The following is an 18,830-nucleotide window of genomic DNA, read 5'->3' as shown; positions in this document are numbered from 1 at the left end:
CGCCGACTATCTCTGGGAGGCACTGTGACTTCAGGCAGGAGCTCCTAGATGGAATGCGAAGTCGAGGGTTACTCTGAGTTCAGCTCAGACTCGGGCAATGCGTCAGACTTCGACGCCAATAAGGACGTGCCACAACGGTGTTCGTGAACGTGTGCGAGTGCTGAGGAAATTAAGCTGCTCCCAAAGAGAGTGCAGTGCGTTTCCCTACGCTCGGCATACACAGAGGGGCTCTAAAGGGCTACGGGCCCGGATGTTGCTTAGCAGACTCAGGTGGGCTGGGGGTACTGTGTTCCTGCCGGGAGCAGGGTGCCCACGCTAGCCTCCTAGGTGTCCAGAAAACTGTGCTGCCGTGGAAGTTACCCAGAGCAGAGGCCACCGCCTCACGGAAACTGCTGCACGCCTCCGCTTCTGCACGGCAGGTCAGGGCCTTACTTCCAGGCATCTGTTCATGCTGGGTGTGCCGTTAGCGACACCGCATGATGAGATGCTGACTTTCTCCTCAGGCAGAGTCACTTCGGGCACGAGGTCCTCGAAGTACTCAAAGCACACTCTTTTCTCATGGCAGCTCACACAGGGCCATGACAAAGTCGGACTCACCGGAAATGTTGTCCTGAGGCTGTTCCAGGACTCTGGACATGTAGCGCTCCTCAAGGAACGTACAGTGTGTTGCCCATCTCTCGGCCGGCACAGAGGGACTCCGAGGGATCAAACAACGGGTCTCGAAGTGGCTCAGCCGGCCCACGGGGGTCTGGAGGTACTCAGTGAACTTGGAGGGAAAGTGATGCATACCCGAGAGGCCTAGGAGTCCTCCAAAGTGTACTTCCTTTCACATCAAGCATATAAGCGACTAAGAACTCATGGAAACAGCTGCCCGCTTCCCTTCTGCACGGCTACTAGGGGCCTAACCTGGAGGCAAGTTTTCACGTTGAGATTCCCTTTAGCTCTAGAGCTTGTCAGGCGGACCACAACCGCGGCCACGGAAGCACCTGGTTTAGACAGAACAGAGTCATAATTTTCCCCGAAGCATTCTTACAGGGTTTTCAGGCCTGTCAAGAGCAGGGAATGTCAGGTAGCTTCAAGGCAGCATGAAAGAAAGCATCCTTCAAATGGGAAAGCAAGGCTAGTTCCAGCAGGCCCCTGTTTCCATGGGCACACGCAGCATACACCCCTGTGGTTTCTACCAAGTCTAAAGACACACAGGTTACCCTGTGTATCCTCCCCTGAATCAACTTCTCGAAGTAGAGTGTTCTACATCAAGCGAACTGCCTCAACCAAGGAACGCCGCAGCTGCTCCTCTGGGCTTGTGGCTATTCCAAAGCCTGCAGTGTCACAGGAAGAGCAGGACTGTCTTAAATGGCAGTAAGAACGCATGCCGACTATCTCTGGGAGGCACGGTGACTTCAGGCAGGAGCTCCTAGATGGAATGCGAAGCCGAGGGTTACTCTGAGTTCAGCTCACACCAGGGCAATGCGTCAGACTTCGACGCCATGAGGGACGTGCCACAACGGTGTTCGTGAACGTGTGCGAGTGCTGAGGAAATTAAGCTGCTCCCAAAGAGACTGCAGTGCGTTTCCCTACGCTCGGCATACACAGAGGGGCTCTAAAGGGCTACGGGCCCGGATGTTGCTTAGCAGACCCAGGTGGGCCTGGGGGTACTCAGGGTTCCTGCCGGGAGCAGGGTGCCCACGCTAGCCTCCTAGGTGTCCAGAAAACTGTGCTGTCGAGGAAGTTACCCAGAGCAGAGGCCACCGCCTCATGGAAATTGCTGCAGGCCTCCGCTTCTGCACGGCAGGTGAGGGCCTTACTTCCAGGCATCGGTTCATGCTGGGTGTGCCGTTAGCGACACCGCATGGTGAGATGCTAACTTTCTCCTCAGGCAGAGTGACTTCGGGTACGAGGTCCTCGAAGTATTCAAAGCACACTCTTTTCTCATGGAAGCTCACACAAGGGCCATGACAAAGTCGGACTCACCGGAAATGTTGTCCTGAGGCTGTTCCAGGACTCTGGACATGTAGCTCTCCTCAAGGAACGTACAGTGTGTTGCCCATCACTCGGCCGGCACAGAGGGCCTCCGAGGGATCAGCCAACGGGTCTCGAAGTGGCTCAGCCGGCCCACGGGGTCTGGAGGTACTCAGTGAACTTGGAGGGAAAGTGATGCATACCCGAGAGGCCTAGGAGTCCTCAAAAGTGTACTTGCTTTCACATCAAGCATATAAGCGACTAAGAACTCATGGAAACAGCTGCGCGCTTCCCTTCTGCACGGCTACTAGGGGCCTAACCTGGAGGCAAGTTTTCACGTTGAGATTCCCTTTAGCTCTAGAGCTTGTCAGGCGGACCACAACTGTAGCCACGGAAGCATCTGGTTCAGACAGAACAGACTCATACTTTTCCGTGAAGCATTCTTACAGGGTTGACAGGCCTGTCAAGAGCAGGCAATGTCAGGTAGCTTCAAGGCAGCATGAATGCAGGCTTCAAAATGGGAAAGCAAGGCTAGTTCCAGCAGGCCCCCTTTTCAATGGGCACACTCAGGATACACCCCTGTGGTTTCTAACAAGTCTAAAGACACACAGGTTACCCTGTGTTTCCTCCCCTGAATCAACTTCTCGAAGTAGGGTGTTCTGCATCAAGCGAACTGCCTCAACCAAGGAACGCCGCAGCTGCTCCTCTGGGCCTGTGGCTATTCTAAAGCCTGCAGTGTCACAGGAAGAGCAGGACTTACTTAAATGGCAGTAAGAACGCACGCCGACTATCTCTGGGAGGCACGGTGATTTCAGGAAGGAGCTCCTAGATGGAATGCGAAGCCGAGGGTTACTCTGAGTTCAGCTCAGACCAGGGCAATGCGTCAGACTTCGACGCCATGAGGGACGTGCCACAACGGTGTTCGTGAACGTGTGCGAGTGCTGAGGAAATTAAGCTGCTCCCAAAGAGAGTGCAGTGCGTTTCCCTACGCTCGGCATACACAGAGGGGCTCTAAAGGGCTACGGGCCCGGATGTTGCTTAGCAGACCCAGGTGGGCTGGGGGTACTGTGTTCCTGCCGGGAGCAGGGTGCCCACGCTAGCCTCCTAGGTGTCCAGAAAACTGTGCTGCCGTGGAAGTTACCCAGAGCAGAGGCCACCGCCTCACGGAAACTGCTGCACGTCTCCGCTTCTGCACGGCAGGTCAGGGCCTTACTTCCAGGCATCTGTTCATGCTGGGTGTGCCGTTAGCGACACCGCATGGTGAGATGCTGACTTTCTCTTCAGGCAGAGTGACTTCGGGTACGAGGTCCTCGAAGTTTTCAAAGCACACTCTTTTCTCATGGAAGCTCACACAGGGCCATGACAAAGTCGGACTCACCAGAAATGTTGTCCTGAGGCTGTCCGAGGTCTCTGGAAATGTAGCTCTCCTCAAGGAACGTACAGTGTGTTGCCCATCACTCGGCACGCACAGGGCCTCCGAGGTATCAACCAACGGGTCTCGAAGTGGCGCAGCCGGCCCACGGGGTCTGGAGGTACTCAGTGAACTTGGAGGGAAAGTGATGCATACCCGAGAGGCCTAGGAGTCCTCAAAAGTGTACTTGCTTTCACATCAAGCATATAAGCGACTAAGAACTCACGGAAACAGCTGCCCGCTTCCCTTTCTGCACGGCTACTAGGGGCCTAACCTGGAGGCAAGTTTTCACGTTGAGATTCCCTTTAGCTCTAGAGCTTGTCAGGCGGACCACAACCGCGGCCAGGGAAGCACCTGGTTTAGACAGAACAGACTCATAATTTTCCCCGTAGCATTCTTACAGGGTTGACAGACCTGTCAAGAGCAGGGAATGTCAGGTAGCTTCAAGGCAGCATGAAAGAAAGCATCCTTCAAATGGGAAAGCAAGGCTAGTTCCAGCAGGCCCCCGTTTCCATGGGCACACTCAGCATACACCCCTGTGGTTTCTACCAAGTCTAAAGACACACAGGTTACCCTGTGTTTCCTCCCCTGAATCAACTTCTCAAAGTAGGGTGTTCTGCATCAAGCGAACTGCCTCAACCAAGGAAGGCCGCAGCTGCTCCTCTGGGCCTGTGGCTATTCCAAAGCCTGCAGTGTCACAGGAAGAGCAGGACTGTCTTAAATGGCAGGAAGGACGCACGCCGACTATCTCTGGGAGGCACGGTGACTTCAGGCAGGAGCTCCTAGTTGGAATGCGAAGTCGAGGGTTACTCTGAGTTCAGCTCAGACCAGGGCAATGCGTCAGACTTCGACACCATGAGGGACGTACCACAATGGTGTTCGTGAACGTGTGCGAGTGCTGAGGAAATTAAGCTGCTCCCAAAGAGAGTGCAGTGCGTTACCCTACGCTCGGCATACACAGAGGGGCTCTAAAGGGCTACGGGCCCGGATGTTGCTTAGCAGACCCAGGTGGGCCTGGGGGTACTCAGGGTTCCTGCCGGGAGCAGGGTGCCCTTGCTAGCCTCCTAGGTGTCCAGAAAACTGTGTTGCCGTGGAAGTTACCCAGAGCAGAGGCCACCGCCTCATGGAAATTGCTGCACGCCTCCGCTTCTGCACGGCAAATCAGGGCCTTACTTTCAGGCATCTGTTCACGCTGGGTGTGCCGTTAGCGACACCGCATGGTGAGATGCTGACTTTCTCGTCAGGCAGAGTGACTTCGGGTATGAGGTCCTCGAAGTATTCAAAGCACACTGTTTTCTCACGGAAGCTCACACAAGGGCCGTGACAAAGTCGGACTCACCAGAAATGTTGTCCTGAGGCTGTTCGAGGACTCTGGAAATGTAGCTCTCCCCAAGGAACGTACAGGGTGTTGCGCAGCACTCGGCACGCACAGAGGGACTCCGAGGGATCAAACAACGGGTCTCGAAGTGGCTCAGCCGGCCCACGGGGGTCTGGAGGTACTCAGTGAACTTGGAGGGAAAGTGATGCATACCCGAGAGGCCTAGGAGTCCTCCAAAGTGTACTTCCTTTCACATCAAGCATATAAGCGACTAAGAACTCATGGAAACAGCTGCCCGCTTCCCTTCTGCACGGCTACTAGGGGCCTAACCTGGAGGCAAGTTTTCACGTTGAGATTCCCTTTAGCTCTAGAGCTTGTCAGGCGGACCACAACTGCAGCCACGGAAGCATCTGGTTCAGACAGAACAGACATACTTTTCCGTGAAGCATTCTTACAGGGTTGACAGGCCTGTCAAGAGCAGGCAATGTCAGGTAGCTTCAAGGCAGCATGAATGCAGCCTTCAAAATGGGAAAGCAAGGCTAGTTCCAGCAGGCCCCTGTTTCCATGGGCACACGCAGCATACACCCTGTGGTTTCTACCAAGTCTAAAGACACACAGGTTACCCTGCGTTTCCTTCCCTGAATCAACTTCTCGAAGTAGGGTGTTCTGCATCAAGCGAACTGCCTCAACCAAGGAACGCCGCAGCTGCTCCTCTGGGCCTGTGGCTATCCAAAAGCCTGCAGTGTCACAGGAAGAGCAGGACTTACTTAAATGGCAGGAAGAACGCACGCACACTATCTCTGGGAGGCACGGTGACTTCAGGCAGGAGCTCCTAGATGGAATGCGAAGCCGAGGGTTACTCTGAGTTCAGCTCAGACCAGGGCAATGCGTCAGACTTCGACGCCATGAGGGACGTGCCACAACGGTGTTCGTGAACGTGTGTGAGTGCTGAGGAAATTAAGCTGCTCCCAAATGGAGTGCAGTGCGTTTCCCTACGCTCGGCATACACAGAGGGGCTCTAAAGGGCTACGGGCCTGGATGTTGCTTAGCAGACTCAGGTGGGCCTGGGGGTACTCAGTGTTCCTGCCGGGAGCAGGGTGCCCACGCTAGCCTCCTAGGTGTCCAGGAAACAGTGCTGCCGTGGAAGTTACCCAGAGTAGAGGTCACTGCCTCATGGAAACTGCTGCACGCCTCCGCTTCTGCACGGCAGGTGAGGGCCTTACTTCCAGGCATCTGTTCATGCTGGGTGTGCCGTTAGCGATACCACACGGTAAGATGCTGACTTTCTCCTCGAGCAGAGGGACTTCGGGTACGAGGTCCTCGAAGTATTCAAAGCACACTCTTTTCTCATGGCAGCTCAAACAAGGGCCATGACAAAGTCGGACTCACCGGAAATGTTGTCCTGAGGCTGTTCCAGGACTCTGGACATGTAGCTCTCCTCAAGGAACGTACAGTGTGTTGCCCATCACTCGGCCGGCACAGAGGGCCTCCGAGGGATCAAACAACGGGTCTCGAAGTGGCTCAGCCGGCCCACGGGGGTCTGGAGGTACTCAGTGAACTTGGAGGGAAAGTGATGCATACCCGAGAGGCCTAGGAGTCCTCAAAAGTGTACTTCCTTTCACATCAAGCATATAAGCGACTAAGAACTCATGGAAACAGCTGCGCGCTTCCCTTCTGCACGGCTACTAGGGGCCTAACCTGGAGGCAAGTTTTCACGTTGAGATTCCCTTTAGCTCTAGAGCTTGTCAGGCAGACCACAACTGCAGCCACGGAAGCATCTGGTTCAGACAGAACAGACTCATACTTTTCCGTGAAGCATTCTTACAGGGTTGACAGGCCTGTCAAGAGCAGGCAATGTCAGGTAGCTTCAAGGCAGCATGAATGCAGGCTTCAAAATGGGAAAGCAAGGCTAGTTCCAGCAGGCCCCCTTTTCAATGGGCACACTCAGGATACACCCCTGTGGTTTCTAACAAGTCTAAAGACACAGGTTACCCTGTGTTTCCTCCCCTGAATCAACTTCTCGAAGTAGGGTGTTCTGCATCAAGCGAACTGCCTCAACCAAGGAACACCGCAGCTGCTCCTCTGGGCCTGTGGCTATTCCAAAGCCTGCAGTGTCACAGGAAGAGCAGGACTGTCTTAAATGGCAGGAAGAACGCACGCCGACTATCTCTGGGAGGCACTGTGACTTCAGGCAGGAGCTCCTAGATGGAATGCGAAGTCGAGGGTTACTCTGAGTTCAGCTCAGACTCGGGCAATGCGTCAGACTTCGACGCCAATAAGGACGTGCCACAACGGTGTTCGTGAACGTGTGCGAGTGCTGAGGAAATTAAGCTGCTCCCAAAGAGAGTGCAGTGCGTTTCCCTACGCTCGGCATACACAGAGGGGCTCTAAAGGGCTACGGGCCCGGATGTTGCTTAGCAGACTCAGGTGGGCTGGGGGTACTGTGTTCCTGCCGGGAGCAGGGTGCCCACGCTAGCCTCCTAGGTGTCCAGAAAACTGTGCTGCCGTGGAAGTTACCCAGAGCAGAGGCCACCGCCTCACGGAAACTGCTGCACGCCTCCGCTTCTGCACGGCAGGTCAGGGCCTTACTTCCAGGCATCTGTTCATGCTGGGTGTGCCGTTAGCGACACCGCATGATGAGATGCTGACTTTCTCCTCAGGCAGAGTCACTTCGGGCACGAGGTCCTCGAAGTACTCAAAGCACACTCTTTTCTCATGGCAGCTCACACAGGGCCATGACAAAGTCGGACTCACCGGAAATGTTGTCCTGAGGCTGTTCCAGGACTCTGGACATGTAGCGCTCCTCAAGGAACGTACAGTGTGTTGCCCATCTCTCGGCCGGCACAGAGGGACTCCGAGGGATCAAACAACGGGTCTCGAAGTGGCTCAGCCGGCCCACGGGGGTCTGGAGGTACTCAGTGAACTTGGAGGGAAAGTGATGCATACCCGAGAGGCCTAGGAGTCCTCCAAAGTGTACTTCCTTTCACATCAAGCATATAAGCGACTAAGAACTCATGGAAACAGCTGCCCGCTTCCCTTCTGCACGGCTACTAGGGGCCTAACCTGGAGGCAAGTTTTCACGTTGAGATTCCCTTTAGCTCTAGAGCTTGTCAGGCGGACCACAACCGCGGCCACGGAAGCACCTGGTTTAGACAGAACAGAGTCATAATTTTCCCCGAAGCATTCTTACAGGGTTTTCAGGCCTGTCAAGAGCAGGGAATGTCAGGTAGCTTCAAGGCAGCATGAAAGAAAGCATCCTTCAAATGGGAAAGCAAGGCTAGTTCCAGCAGGCCCCTGTTTCCATGGGCACACGCAGCATACACCCCTGTGGTTTCTACCAAGTCTAAAGACACACAGGTTACCCTGTGTATCCTCCCCTGAATCAACTTCTCGAAGTAGAGTGTTCTGCATCAAGCGAACTGCCTCAACCAAGGAACGCCGCAGCTGCTCCTCTGGGCTTGTGGCTATTCCAAAGCCTGCAGTGTCACAGGAAGAGCAGGACTGTCTTAAATGGCAGTAAGAACGCATGCCGACTATCTCTGGGAGGCACGGTGACTTCAGGCAGGAGCTCCTAGATGGAATGCGAAGCCGAGGGTTACTCTGAGTTCAGCTCACACCAGGGCAATGCGTCAGACTTCGACGCCATGAGGGACGTGCCACAACGGTGTTCGTGAACGTGTGCGAGTGCTGAGGAAATTAAGCTGCTCCCAAAGAGACTGCAGTGCGTTTCCCTACGCTCGGCATACACAGAGGGGCTCTAAAGGGCTACGGGCCCGGATGTTGCTTAGCAGACCCAGGTGGGCCTGGGGGTACTCAGGGTTCCTGCCGGGAGCAGGGTGCCCACGCTAGCCTCCTAGGTGTCCAGAAAACTGTGCTGTCGAGGAAGTTACCCAGAGCAGAGGCCACCGCCTCATGGAAATTGCTGCAGGCCTCCGCTTCTGCACGGCAGGTGAGGGCCTTACTTCCAGGCATCGGTTCATGCTGGGTGTGCCGTTAGCGACACCGCATGGTGAGATGCTAACTTTCTCCTCAGGCAGAGTGACTTCGGGTACGAGGTCCTCGAAGTATTCAAAGCACACTCTTTTCTCATGGAAGCTCACACAAGGGCCATGACAAAGTCGGACTCACCGGAAATGTTGTCCTGAGGCTGTTCCAGGACTCTGGACATGTAGCTCTCCTCAAGGAACGTACAGTGTGTTGCCCATCACTCGGCCGGCACAGAGGGCCTCCGAGGGATCAGCCAACGGGTCTCGAAGTGGCTCAGCCGGCCCACGGGGTCTGGAGGTACTCAGTGAACTTGGAGGGAAAGTGATGCATACCCGAGAGGCCTAGGAGTCCTCAAAAGTGTACTTGCTTTCACATCAAGCATATAAGCGACTAAGAACTCATGGAAACAGCTGCGCGCTTCCCTTCTGCACGGCTACTAGGGGCCTAACCTGGAGGCAAGTTTTCACGTTGAGATTCCCTTTAGCTCTAGAGCTTGTCAGGCGGACCACAACTGTAGCCACGGAAGCATCTGGTTCAGACAGAACAGACTCATACTTTTCCGTGAAGCATTCTTACAGGGTTGACAGGCCTGTCAAGAGCAGGCAATGTCAGGTAGCTTCAAGGCAGCATGAATGCAGGCTTCAAAATGGGAAAGCAAGGCTAGTTCCAGCAGGCCCCCTTTTCAATGGGCACACTCAGGATACACCCCTGTGGTTTCTAACAAGTCTAAAGACACACAGGTTACCCTGTGTTTCCTCCCCTGAATCAACTTCTCGAAGTAGGGTGTTCTGCATCAAGCGAACTGCCTCAACCAAGGAACGCCGCAGCTGCTCCTCTGGGCCTGTGGCTATTCTAAAGCCTGCAGTGTCACAGGAAGAGCAGGACTTACTTAAATGGCAGTAAGAACGCACGCCGACTATCTCTGGGAGGCACGGTGATTTCAGGAAGGAGCTCCTAGATGGAATGCGAAGCCGAGGGTTACTCTGAGTTCAGCTCAGACCAGGGCAATGCGTCAGACTTCGACGCCATGAGGGACGTGCCACAACGGTGTTCGTGAACGTGTGCGAGTGCTGAGGAAATTAAGCTGCTCCCAAAGAGAGTGCAGTGCGTTTCCCTACGCTCGGCATACACAGAGGGGCTCTAAAGGGCTACGGGCCCGGATGTTGCTTAGCAGACCCAGGTGGGCTGGGGGTACTGTGTTCCTGCCGGGAGCAGGGTGCCCACGCTAGCCTCCTAGGTGTCCAGAAAACTGTGCTGCCGTGGAAGTTACCCAGAGCAGAGGCCACCGCCTCACGGAAACTGCTGCACGTCTCCGCTTCTGCACGGCAGGTCAGGGCCTTACTTCCAGGCATCTGTTCATGCTGGGTGTGCCGTTAGCGACACCGCATGGTGAGATGCTGACTTTCTCTTCAGGCAGAGTGACTTCGGGTACGAGGTCCTCGAAGTTTTCAAAGCACACTCTTTTCTCATGGAAGCTCACACAGGGCCATGACAAAGTCGGACTCACCAGAAATGTTGTCCTGAGGCTGTCCGAGGTCTCTGGAAATGTAGCTCTCCTCAAGGAACGTACAGTGTGTTGCCCATCACTCGGCACGCACAGGGCCTCCGAGGTATCAACCAACGGGTCTCGAAGTGGCGCAGCCGGCCCACGGGGTCTGGAGGTACTCAGTGAACTTGGAGGGAAAGTGATGCATACCCGAGAGGCCTAGGAGTCCTCAAAAGTGTACTTGCTTTCACATCAAGCATATAAGCGACTAAGAACTCACGGAAACAGCTGCCCGCTTCCCTTTCTGCACGGCTACTAGGGGCCTAACCTGGAGGCAAGTTTTCACGTTGAGATTCCCTTTAGCTCTAGAGCTTGTCAGGCGGACCACAACCGCGGCCAGGGAAGCACCTGGTTTAGACAGAACAGACTCATAATTTTCCCCGTAGCATTCTTACAGGGTTGACAGACCTGTCAAGAGCAGGGAATGTCAGGTAGCTTCAAGGCAGCATGAAAGAAAGCATCCTTCAAATGGGAAAGCAAGGCTAGTTCCAGCAGGCCCCCGTTTCCATGGGCACACTCAGCATACACCCCTGTGGTTTCTACCAAGTCTAAAGACACACAGGTTACCCTGTGTTTCCTCCCCTGAATCAACTTCTCAAAGTAGGGTGTTCTGCATCAAGCGAACTGCCTCAACCAAGGAAGGCCGCAGCTGCTCCTCTGGGCCTGTGGCTATTCCAAAGCCTGCAGTGTCACAGGAAGAGCAGGACTGTCTTAAATGGCAGGAAGGACGCACGCCGACTATCTCTGGGAGGCACGGTGACTTCAGGCAGGAGCTCCTAGTTGGAATGCGAAGTCGAGGGTTACTCTGAGTTCAGCTCAGACCAGGGCAATGCGTCAGACTTCGACACCATGAGGGACGTACCACAATGGTGTTCGTGAACGTGTGCGAGTGCTGAGGAAATTAAGCTGCTCCCAAAGAGAGTGCAGTGCGTTACCCTACGCTCGGCATACACAGAGGGGCTCTAAAGGGCTACGGGCCCGGATGTTGCTTAGCAGACCCAGGTGGGCCTGGGGGTACTCAGGGTTCCTGCCGGGAGCAGGGTGCCCTTGCTAGCCTCCTAGGTGTCCAGAAAACTGTGTTGCCGTGGAAGTTACCCAGAGCAGAGGCCACCGCCTCATGGAAATTGCTGCACGCCTCCGCTTCTGCACGGCAAATCAGGGCCTTACTTTCAGGCATCTGTTCACGCTGGGTGTGCCGTTAGCGACACCGCATGGTGAGATGCTGACTTTCTCGTCAGGCAGAGTGACTTCGGGTATGAGGTCCTCGAAGTATTCAAAGCACACTGTTTTCTCACGGAAGCTCACACAAGGGCCGTGACAAAGTCGGACTCACCAGAAATGTTGTCCTGAGGCTGTTCGAGGACTCTGGAAATGTAGCTCTCCCCAAGGAACGTACAGGGTGTTGCGCAGCACTCGGCACGCACAGAGGGACTCCGAGGGATCAAACAACGGGTCTCGAAGTGGCTCAGCCGGCCCACGGGGGTCTGGAGGTACTCAGTGAACTTGGAGGGAAAGTGATGCATACCCGAGAGGCCTAGGAGTCCTCCAAAGTGTACTTCCTTTCACATCAAGCATATAAGCGACTAAGAACTCATGGAAACAGCTGCCCGCTTCCCTTCTGCACGGCTACTAGGGGCCTAACCTGGAGGCAAGTTTTCACGTTGAGATTCCCTTTAGCTCTAGAGCTTGTCAGGCGGACCACAACTGCAGCCACGGAAGCATCTGGTTCAGACAGAACAGACATACTTTTCCGTGAAGCATTCTTACAGGGTTGACAGGCCTGTCAAGAGCAGGCAATGTCAGGTAGCTTCAAGGCAGCATGAATGCAGCCTTCAAAATGGGAAAGCAAGGCTAGTTCCAGCAGGCCCCTGTTTCCATGGGCACACGCAGCATACACCCTGTGGTTTCTACCAAGTCTAAAGACACACAGGTTACCCTGCGTTTCCTCCCCTGAATCAACTTCTCGAAGTAGGGTGTTCTGCATCAAGCGAACTGCCTCAACCAAGGAACGCCGCAGCTGCTCCTCTGGGCCTGTGGCTATCCAAAAGCCTGCAGTGTCACAGGAAGAGCAGGACTTACTTAAATGGCAGGAAGAACGCACGCACACTATCTCTGGGAGGCACGGTGACTTCAGGCAGGAGCTCCTAGATGGAATGCGAAGCCGAGGGTTACTCTGAGTTCAGCTCAGACCAGGGCAATGCGTCAGACTTCGACGCCATGAGGGACGTGCCACAACGGTGTTCGTGAACGTGTGTGAGTGCTGAGGAAATTAAGCTGCTCCCAAATGGAGTGCAGTGCGTTTCCCTACGCTCGGCATACACAGAGGGGCTCTAAAGGGCTACGGGCCTGGATGTTGCTTAGCAGACTCAGGTGGGCCTGGGGGTACTCAGTGTTCCTGCCGGGAGCAGGGTGCCCACGCTAGCCTCCTAGGTGTCCAGGAAACAGTGCTGCCGTGGAAGTTACCCAGAGTAGAGGCCACTGCCTCATGGAAACTGCTGCACGCCTCCGCTTCTGCACGGCAGGTGAGGGCCTTACTTCCAGGCATCTGTTCATGCTGGGTGTGCCGTTAGCGATACCATACGGTAAGATGCTGACTTTCTCCTCGAGCAGAGGGACTTCGGGTACGAGGTCCTCGAAGTATTCAAAGCACACTCTTTTCTCATGGCAGCTCAAACAAGGGCCATGACAAAGTCGGACTCACCGGAAATGTTGTCCTGAGGCTGTTCCAGGACTCTGGACATGTAGCTCTCCTCAAGGAACGTACAGTGTGTTGCCCATCACTCGGCCGGCACAGAGGGCCTCCGAGGGATCAAACAACGGGTCTCGAAGTGGCTCAGCCGGCCCACGGGGGTCTGGAGGTACTCAGTGAACTTGGAGGGAAAGTGATGCATACCCGAGAGGCCTAGGAGTCCTCAAAAGTGTACTTCCTTTCACATCAAGCATATAAGCGACTAAGAACTCATGGAAACAGCTGCGCGCTTCCCTTCTGCACGGCTACTAGGGGCCTAACCTGGAGGCAAGTTTTCACGTTGAGATTCCCTTTAGCTCTAGAGCTTGTCAGGCAGACCACAACTGCAGCCACGGAAGCATCTGGTTCAGACAGAACAGACTCATACTTTTCCGTGAAGCATTCTTACAGGGTTGACAGGCCTGTCAAGAGCAGGCAATGTCAGGTAGCTTCAAGGCAGCATGAATGCAGGCTTCAAAATGGGAAAGCAAGGCTAGTTCCAGCAGGCCCCCTTTTCAATGGGCACACTCAGGATACACCCCTGTGGTTTCTAACAAGTCTAAAGACACAGGTTACCCTGTGTTTCCTCCCCTGAATCAACTTCTCGAAGTAGGGTGTTCTGCATCAAGCGAACTGCCTCAACCAAGGAACACCGCAGCTGCTCCTCTGGGCCTGTGGCTATTCCAAAGCCTGCAGTGTCACAGGAAGAGCAGGACTGTCTTAAATGGCAGGAAGAACGCACGCCGACTATCTCTGGGAGGCACTGTGACTTCAGGCAGGAGCTCCTAGATGGAATGCGAAGTCGAGGGTTACTCTGAGTTCAGCTCAGACTCGGGCAATGCGTCAGACTTCGACGCCAATAAGGACGTGCCACAACGGTGTTCGTGAACGTGTGCGAGTGCTGAGGAAATTAAGCTGCTCCCAAAGAGAGTGCAGTGCGTTTCCCTACGCTCGGCATACACAGAGGGGCTCTAAAGGGCTACGGGCCCGGATGTTGCTTAGCAGACTCAGGTGGGCTGGGGGTACTGTGTTCCTGCCGGGAGCAGGGTGCCCACGCTAGCCTCCTAGGTGTCCAGGAAACTGTGCTGCCGTGGAAGTTACCCAGAGCAGAGGCCACCGCCTCACGGAAACTGCTGCACGCCTCCGCTTCTGCACGGCAGGTCAGGGCCTTACTTCCAGGCATCTGTTCATGCTGGGTGTGCCGTTAGCGACACCGCATGATGAGATGCTGACTTTCTCCTCAGGCAGAGTCACTTCGGGCACGAGGTCCTCGAAGTACTCAAAGCACACTCTTTTCTCATGGCAGCTCACACAGGGCCATGACAAAGTCGGACTCACCGGAAATGTTGTCCTGAGGCTGTTCCAGGACTCTGGACATGTAGCGCTCCTCAAGGAACGTACAGTGTGTTGCCCATCTCTCGGCCGGCACAGAGGGACTCCGAGGGATCAAACAACGGGTCTCGAAGTGGCTCAGCCGGCCCACGGGGGTCTGGAGGTACTCAGTGAACTTGGAGGGAAAGTGATGCATACCCGAGAGGCCTAGGAGTCCTCCAAAGTGTACTTCCTTTCACATCAAGCATATAAGCGACTAAGAACTCATGGAAACAGCTGCCCGCTTCCCTTCTGCACGGCTACTAGGGGCCTAACCTGGAGGCAAGTTTTCACGTTGAGATTCCCTTTAGCTCTAGAGCTTGTCAGGCGGACCACAACCGCGGCCACGGAAGCACCTGGTTTAGACAGAACAGAGTCATAATTTTCCCCGAAGCATTCTTACAGGGTTTTCAGGCCTGTCAAGAGCAGGGAATGTCAGGTAGCTTCAAGGCAGCATGAAAGAAAGCATCCTTCAAATGGGAAAGCAAGGCTAGTTCCAGCAGGCCCCTGTTTCCATGGGCACACGCAGCATACACCCCTGTGGTTTCTACCAAGTCTAAAGACACACAGGTTACCCTGTGTATCCTCCCCTGAATCAACTTCTCGAAGTAGAGTGTTCTGCATCAAGCGAACTGCCTCAACCAAGGAACGCCGCAGCTGCTCCTCTGGGCTTGTGGCTATTCCAAAGCCTGCAGTGTCACAGGAAGAGCAGGACTGTCTTAAATGGCAGTAAGAACGCATGCCGACTATCTCTGGGAGGCACGGTGACTTCAGGCAGGAGCTCCTAGATGGAATGCGAAGCCGAGGGTTACTCTGAGTTCAGCTCACACCAGGGCAATGCGTCAGACTTCGACGCCATGAGGGACGTGCCACAACGGTGTTCGTGAACGTGTGCGAGTGCTGAGGAAATTAAGCTGCTCCCAAAGAGACTGCAGTGCGTTTCCCTACGCTCGGCATACACAGAGGGGCTCTAAAGGGCTACGGGCCCGGATGTTGCTTAGCAGACCCAGGTGGGCCTGGGGGTACTCAGGGTTCCTGCCGGGAGCAGGGTGCCCACGCTAGCCTCCTAGGTGTCCAGAAAACTGTGCTGTCGAGGAAGTTACCCAGAGCAGAGGCCACCGCCTCATGGAAATTGCTGCAGGCCTCCGCTTCTGCACGGCAGGTGAGGGCCTTACTTCCAGGCATCGGTTCATGCTGGGTGTGCCGTTAGCGACACCGCATGGTGAGATGCTAACTTTCTCCTCAGGCAGAGTGACTTCGGGTACGAGGTCCTCGAAGTATTCAAAGCACACTCTTTTCTCATGGAAGCTCACACAAGGGCCATGACAAAGTCGGACTCACCGGAAATGTTGTCCTGAGGCTGTTCCAGGACTCTGGACATGTAGCTCTCCTCAAGGAACGTACAGTGTGTTGCCCATCACTCGGCCGGCACAGAGGGCCTCCGAGGGATCAGCCAACGGGTCTCGAAGTGGCTCAGCCGGCCCACGGGGTCTGGAGGTACTCAGTGAACTTGGAGGGAAAGTGATGCATACCCGAGAGGCCTAGGAGTCCTCAAAAGTGTACTTGCTTTCACATCAAGCATATAAGCGACTAAGAACTCATGGAAACAGCTGCGCGCTTCCCTTCTGCACGGCTACTAGGGGCCTAACCTGGAGGCAAGTTTTCACGTTGAGATTCCCTTTAGCTCTAGAGCTTGTCAGGCGGACCACAACCGCGGCCAGGGAAGCACCTGGTTTAGACAGAACAGAATCATAATTTTCCCCGTAGCATTCTTACAGGGTTGACAGACCTGTCAAGAGCAGGGAATGGCAGGTAGCTTCAAGGCAGCATGAAAGAAAGCATCCTTCAAATGGGAAAGCAAGGCTAGTTCCAGCAGGCCCCCGTTTCCATGGGCACACTCAGCATACACCCCTGTGGTTTCTACCAAGTCTAAAGACACACAGGTTACCCTGTGTTTCCTCCCCTGAATCAACTTCTCAAAGTAGGGTGTTCTGCATCAAGCGAACTGCCTCAACCAAGGAAGGCGGCAGCTGCTCCTCTGGGCCTGTGGCTATTCTAAAGCCTGCAGTGTCACAGGAAGAGCAGGACTGTCTTAAATGGCAGGAAGGACGCACGCACACTATCTCTGGGAGGCACGGTGACTTCAGGCAGGAGCTCCTAGATGGAATGCGAAGCCGAGGGTTACCCTGAGTTCACCTCAGACCAGGGCAATGCGTCAGGCTTCGACACCATGAGGGACGTGCCACAACGGTGTTCGTGAACGTGTGCGAGTGCTGAGGAAATTAAGCTGCTCCCAAAGAGACTGCAGTGCGTTTCCCTACGCTCGGCATACACAGAGGGGCTCTTAAGGGCTACGGTCCCGGATGTTGCTTAGCAGACCCAGGTGGGCCTGGGGGTACTCAGGGTTCCTGCCGGGAGCAGGGTGCCCACGCTTGCCTCCTAGGTGTCCAGGAAACTGTGCTGCCGTGGAAGTTACCCAGAGCAGAGGTCACCGCCTCACGGAAACTGCTGCACGCCTCCGCTTCTGCACGGCAGGTCAGGGCCTTACTTCCAGGCATCTGTTCATGCTGGGTGTGCCGTTAGCGACACCGCATGATGAGATGCTGACTTTCTCCTCAGGCAGAGTCACTTCGGGCACGAGGTCCTCGAAGTATTCAAAGCACACTCTTTTCTCATGGCAGCTCACACAGGGCCATGACAAAGTCGGACTCACCGGAAATGTTGTCCTGAGGCTGTTCCAGGACTCTGGACATGTAGCGCTCCTCAAGGAACGTACAGTGTGTTGCCCATCTCTCGGCCGGCACAGAGGGACTCCGAGGGATCAAACAACGGGTCTCGAAGTGGCTCAGCCGGCCCACGGGGGTCTGGAGGTACTCAGTGAACTTGGAGGGAAAGTGATGCATACCCGAGAGGCCTAGGAGTCCTCCAAAGTGTACTTCCTTTCACATCAAGCATATAAGCGACTAAGAACTCATGGAAACAGCTGCCCGCTTCCCTTCTGCACGGCTACTAGGGGCCTAACCTGGAGGCAAGTTTTCACGTTGAGATTCCCTTTAGCTCTAGAGCTTGTCAGGCGGACCACAACTGCAGCCACGGAAGCATCTGGTTCAGACAGAACAGACTCATACTTTTCCGTGAAGCATTCTTACAGGGTTGACAGGCCTGTCAAGAGCAGGCAATGTCAGGTAGCTTCAAGGCAGCATGAATGCAGCCTTCAAAATGGGAAAGCAAGGCTAGTTCCAGCAGGCCCCTGTTTCCATGGGCACACGCAGCATACACCCCTGTGGTTTCTACCAAGTCTAAAGACACACAGGTTACCCTGTGTTTCCTCCCCTGAATCAACTTCTCGAAGTAGGGTGTTCTGCATCAAGCGAACTGCCTCAACCAAGGAACGCCGCAGCTGCTCCTCTGGGCCTGTGGCTATCCAAAAGCCTGCAGTGTCACAAGAAGAGCAGGACTTACTTAAATGGCAGTAAGAACGCACGCACACTATCTCTGGGAGGCACGGTGACTTCAGGCAGGAGCTCCTAGATGGAATGCGAAGCCGAGGGTTACTCTGAGTTCAGCTCAGACCAGGGCAATGCGTCAGACTTCGACGCCATGAGGGACGTGCCACAACGGTGTTCGTGAACGTGTGCGAGTGCTGAGGAAATTAAGCTGCTCCCAAAGAGAGTGCAGTGCGTTTCCCTTCGCTCGGCATACACAGAGGGGCTCTAAAGGGCTCCGGTCCTGGATGTTGCTTAGCAGACTCAGGTGGGCCTGGGGGTACTCAGTGTTCCTGCCGGGAGCAGGGTGCCCACGCTAGCCTCCTAGGTGTCCAGGAAACAGTGCTGCCGTGGAAGTTACCCAGAGTAGAGGCCACCGCCTCACGGAAACTGCTGCACGTCTCCGCTTCTGCACGGCAGGTCAGGGCCTTACTTCCAGGCATCTGTTCATGCTGGGTGTGCCGTTAGCGACACCGCATGATGAGATGCTGACTTTCTCCTCAGGCAGAGTCACTTCGGGCACGAGGTCCTCGAAGTTTTCAAAGCACACTCTTTTCTCATGGCAGCTCACACAGGGCCATGACAAAGTCGGACTCACCGGAAATGTTGTCCTGAGGCTGTTCCAGGACTCTGGACATGTAGCGCTCCTCAAGGAACGTACAGTGTGTTGCCCATCTCTCGGCCGGCACAGAGGGACTCCGAGGGATCAAACAACGGGTCTCGAAGTGGCTCAGCCGGCCCACGGGGGTCTGGAGGTACTCAGTGAACTTGGAGGGAAAGTGATGCATACCCGAGAGGCCTAGGAGTCCTCCAAAGTGTACTTCCTTTCACATCAAGCATATAAGCGACTAAGAACTCATGGAAACAGCTGCCCGCTTCCCTTCTGCACGGCTACTAGGGGCCTAACCTGGAGGCAAGTTTTCACGTTGAGATTCCCTTTAGCTCTAGAGCTTGTCAGGCGGACCACAACTGCAGCCACGGAAGCATCTGGTTCAGACAGAACAGACTCATACTTTTCCGTGAAG

The sequence above is a fragment of the Orcinus orca genome, chromosome 17 (assembly GCF_937001465.1).
Source record: "Orcinus orca chromosome 17, mOrcOrc1.1, whole genome shotgun sequence".
In the NCBI taxonomy this organism is placed as follows: Eukaryota; Metazoa; Chordata; class Mammalia; order Artiodactyla; family Delphinidae; genus Orcinus; species Orcinus orca.
The sequence above is the reverse complement of the archived record's forward strand: the minus strand, read 5'-3'. Positions refer to the sequence as shown.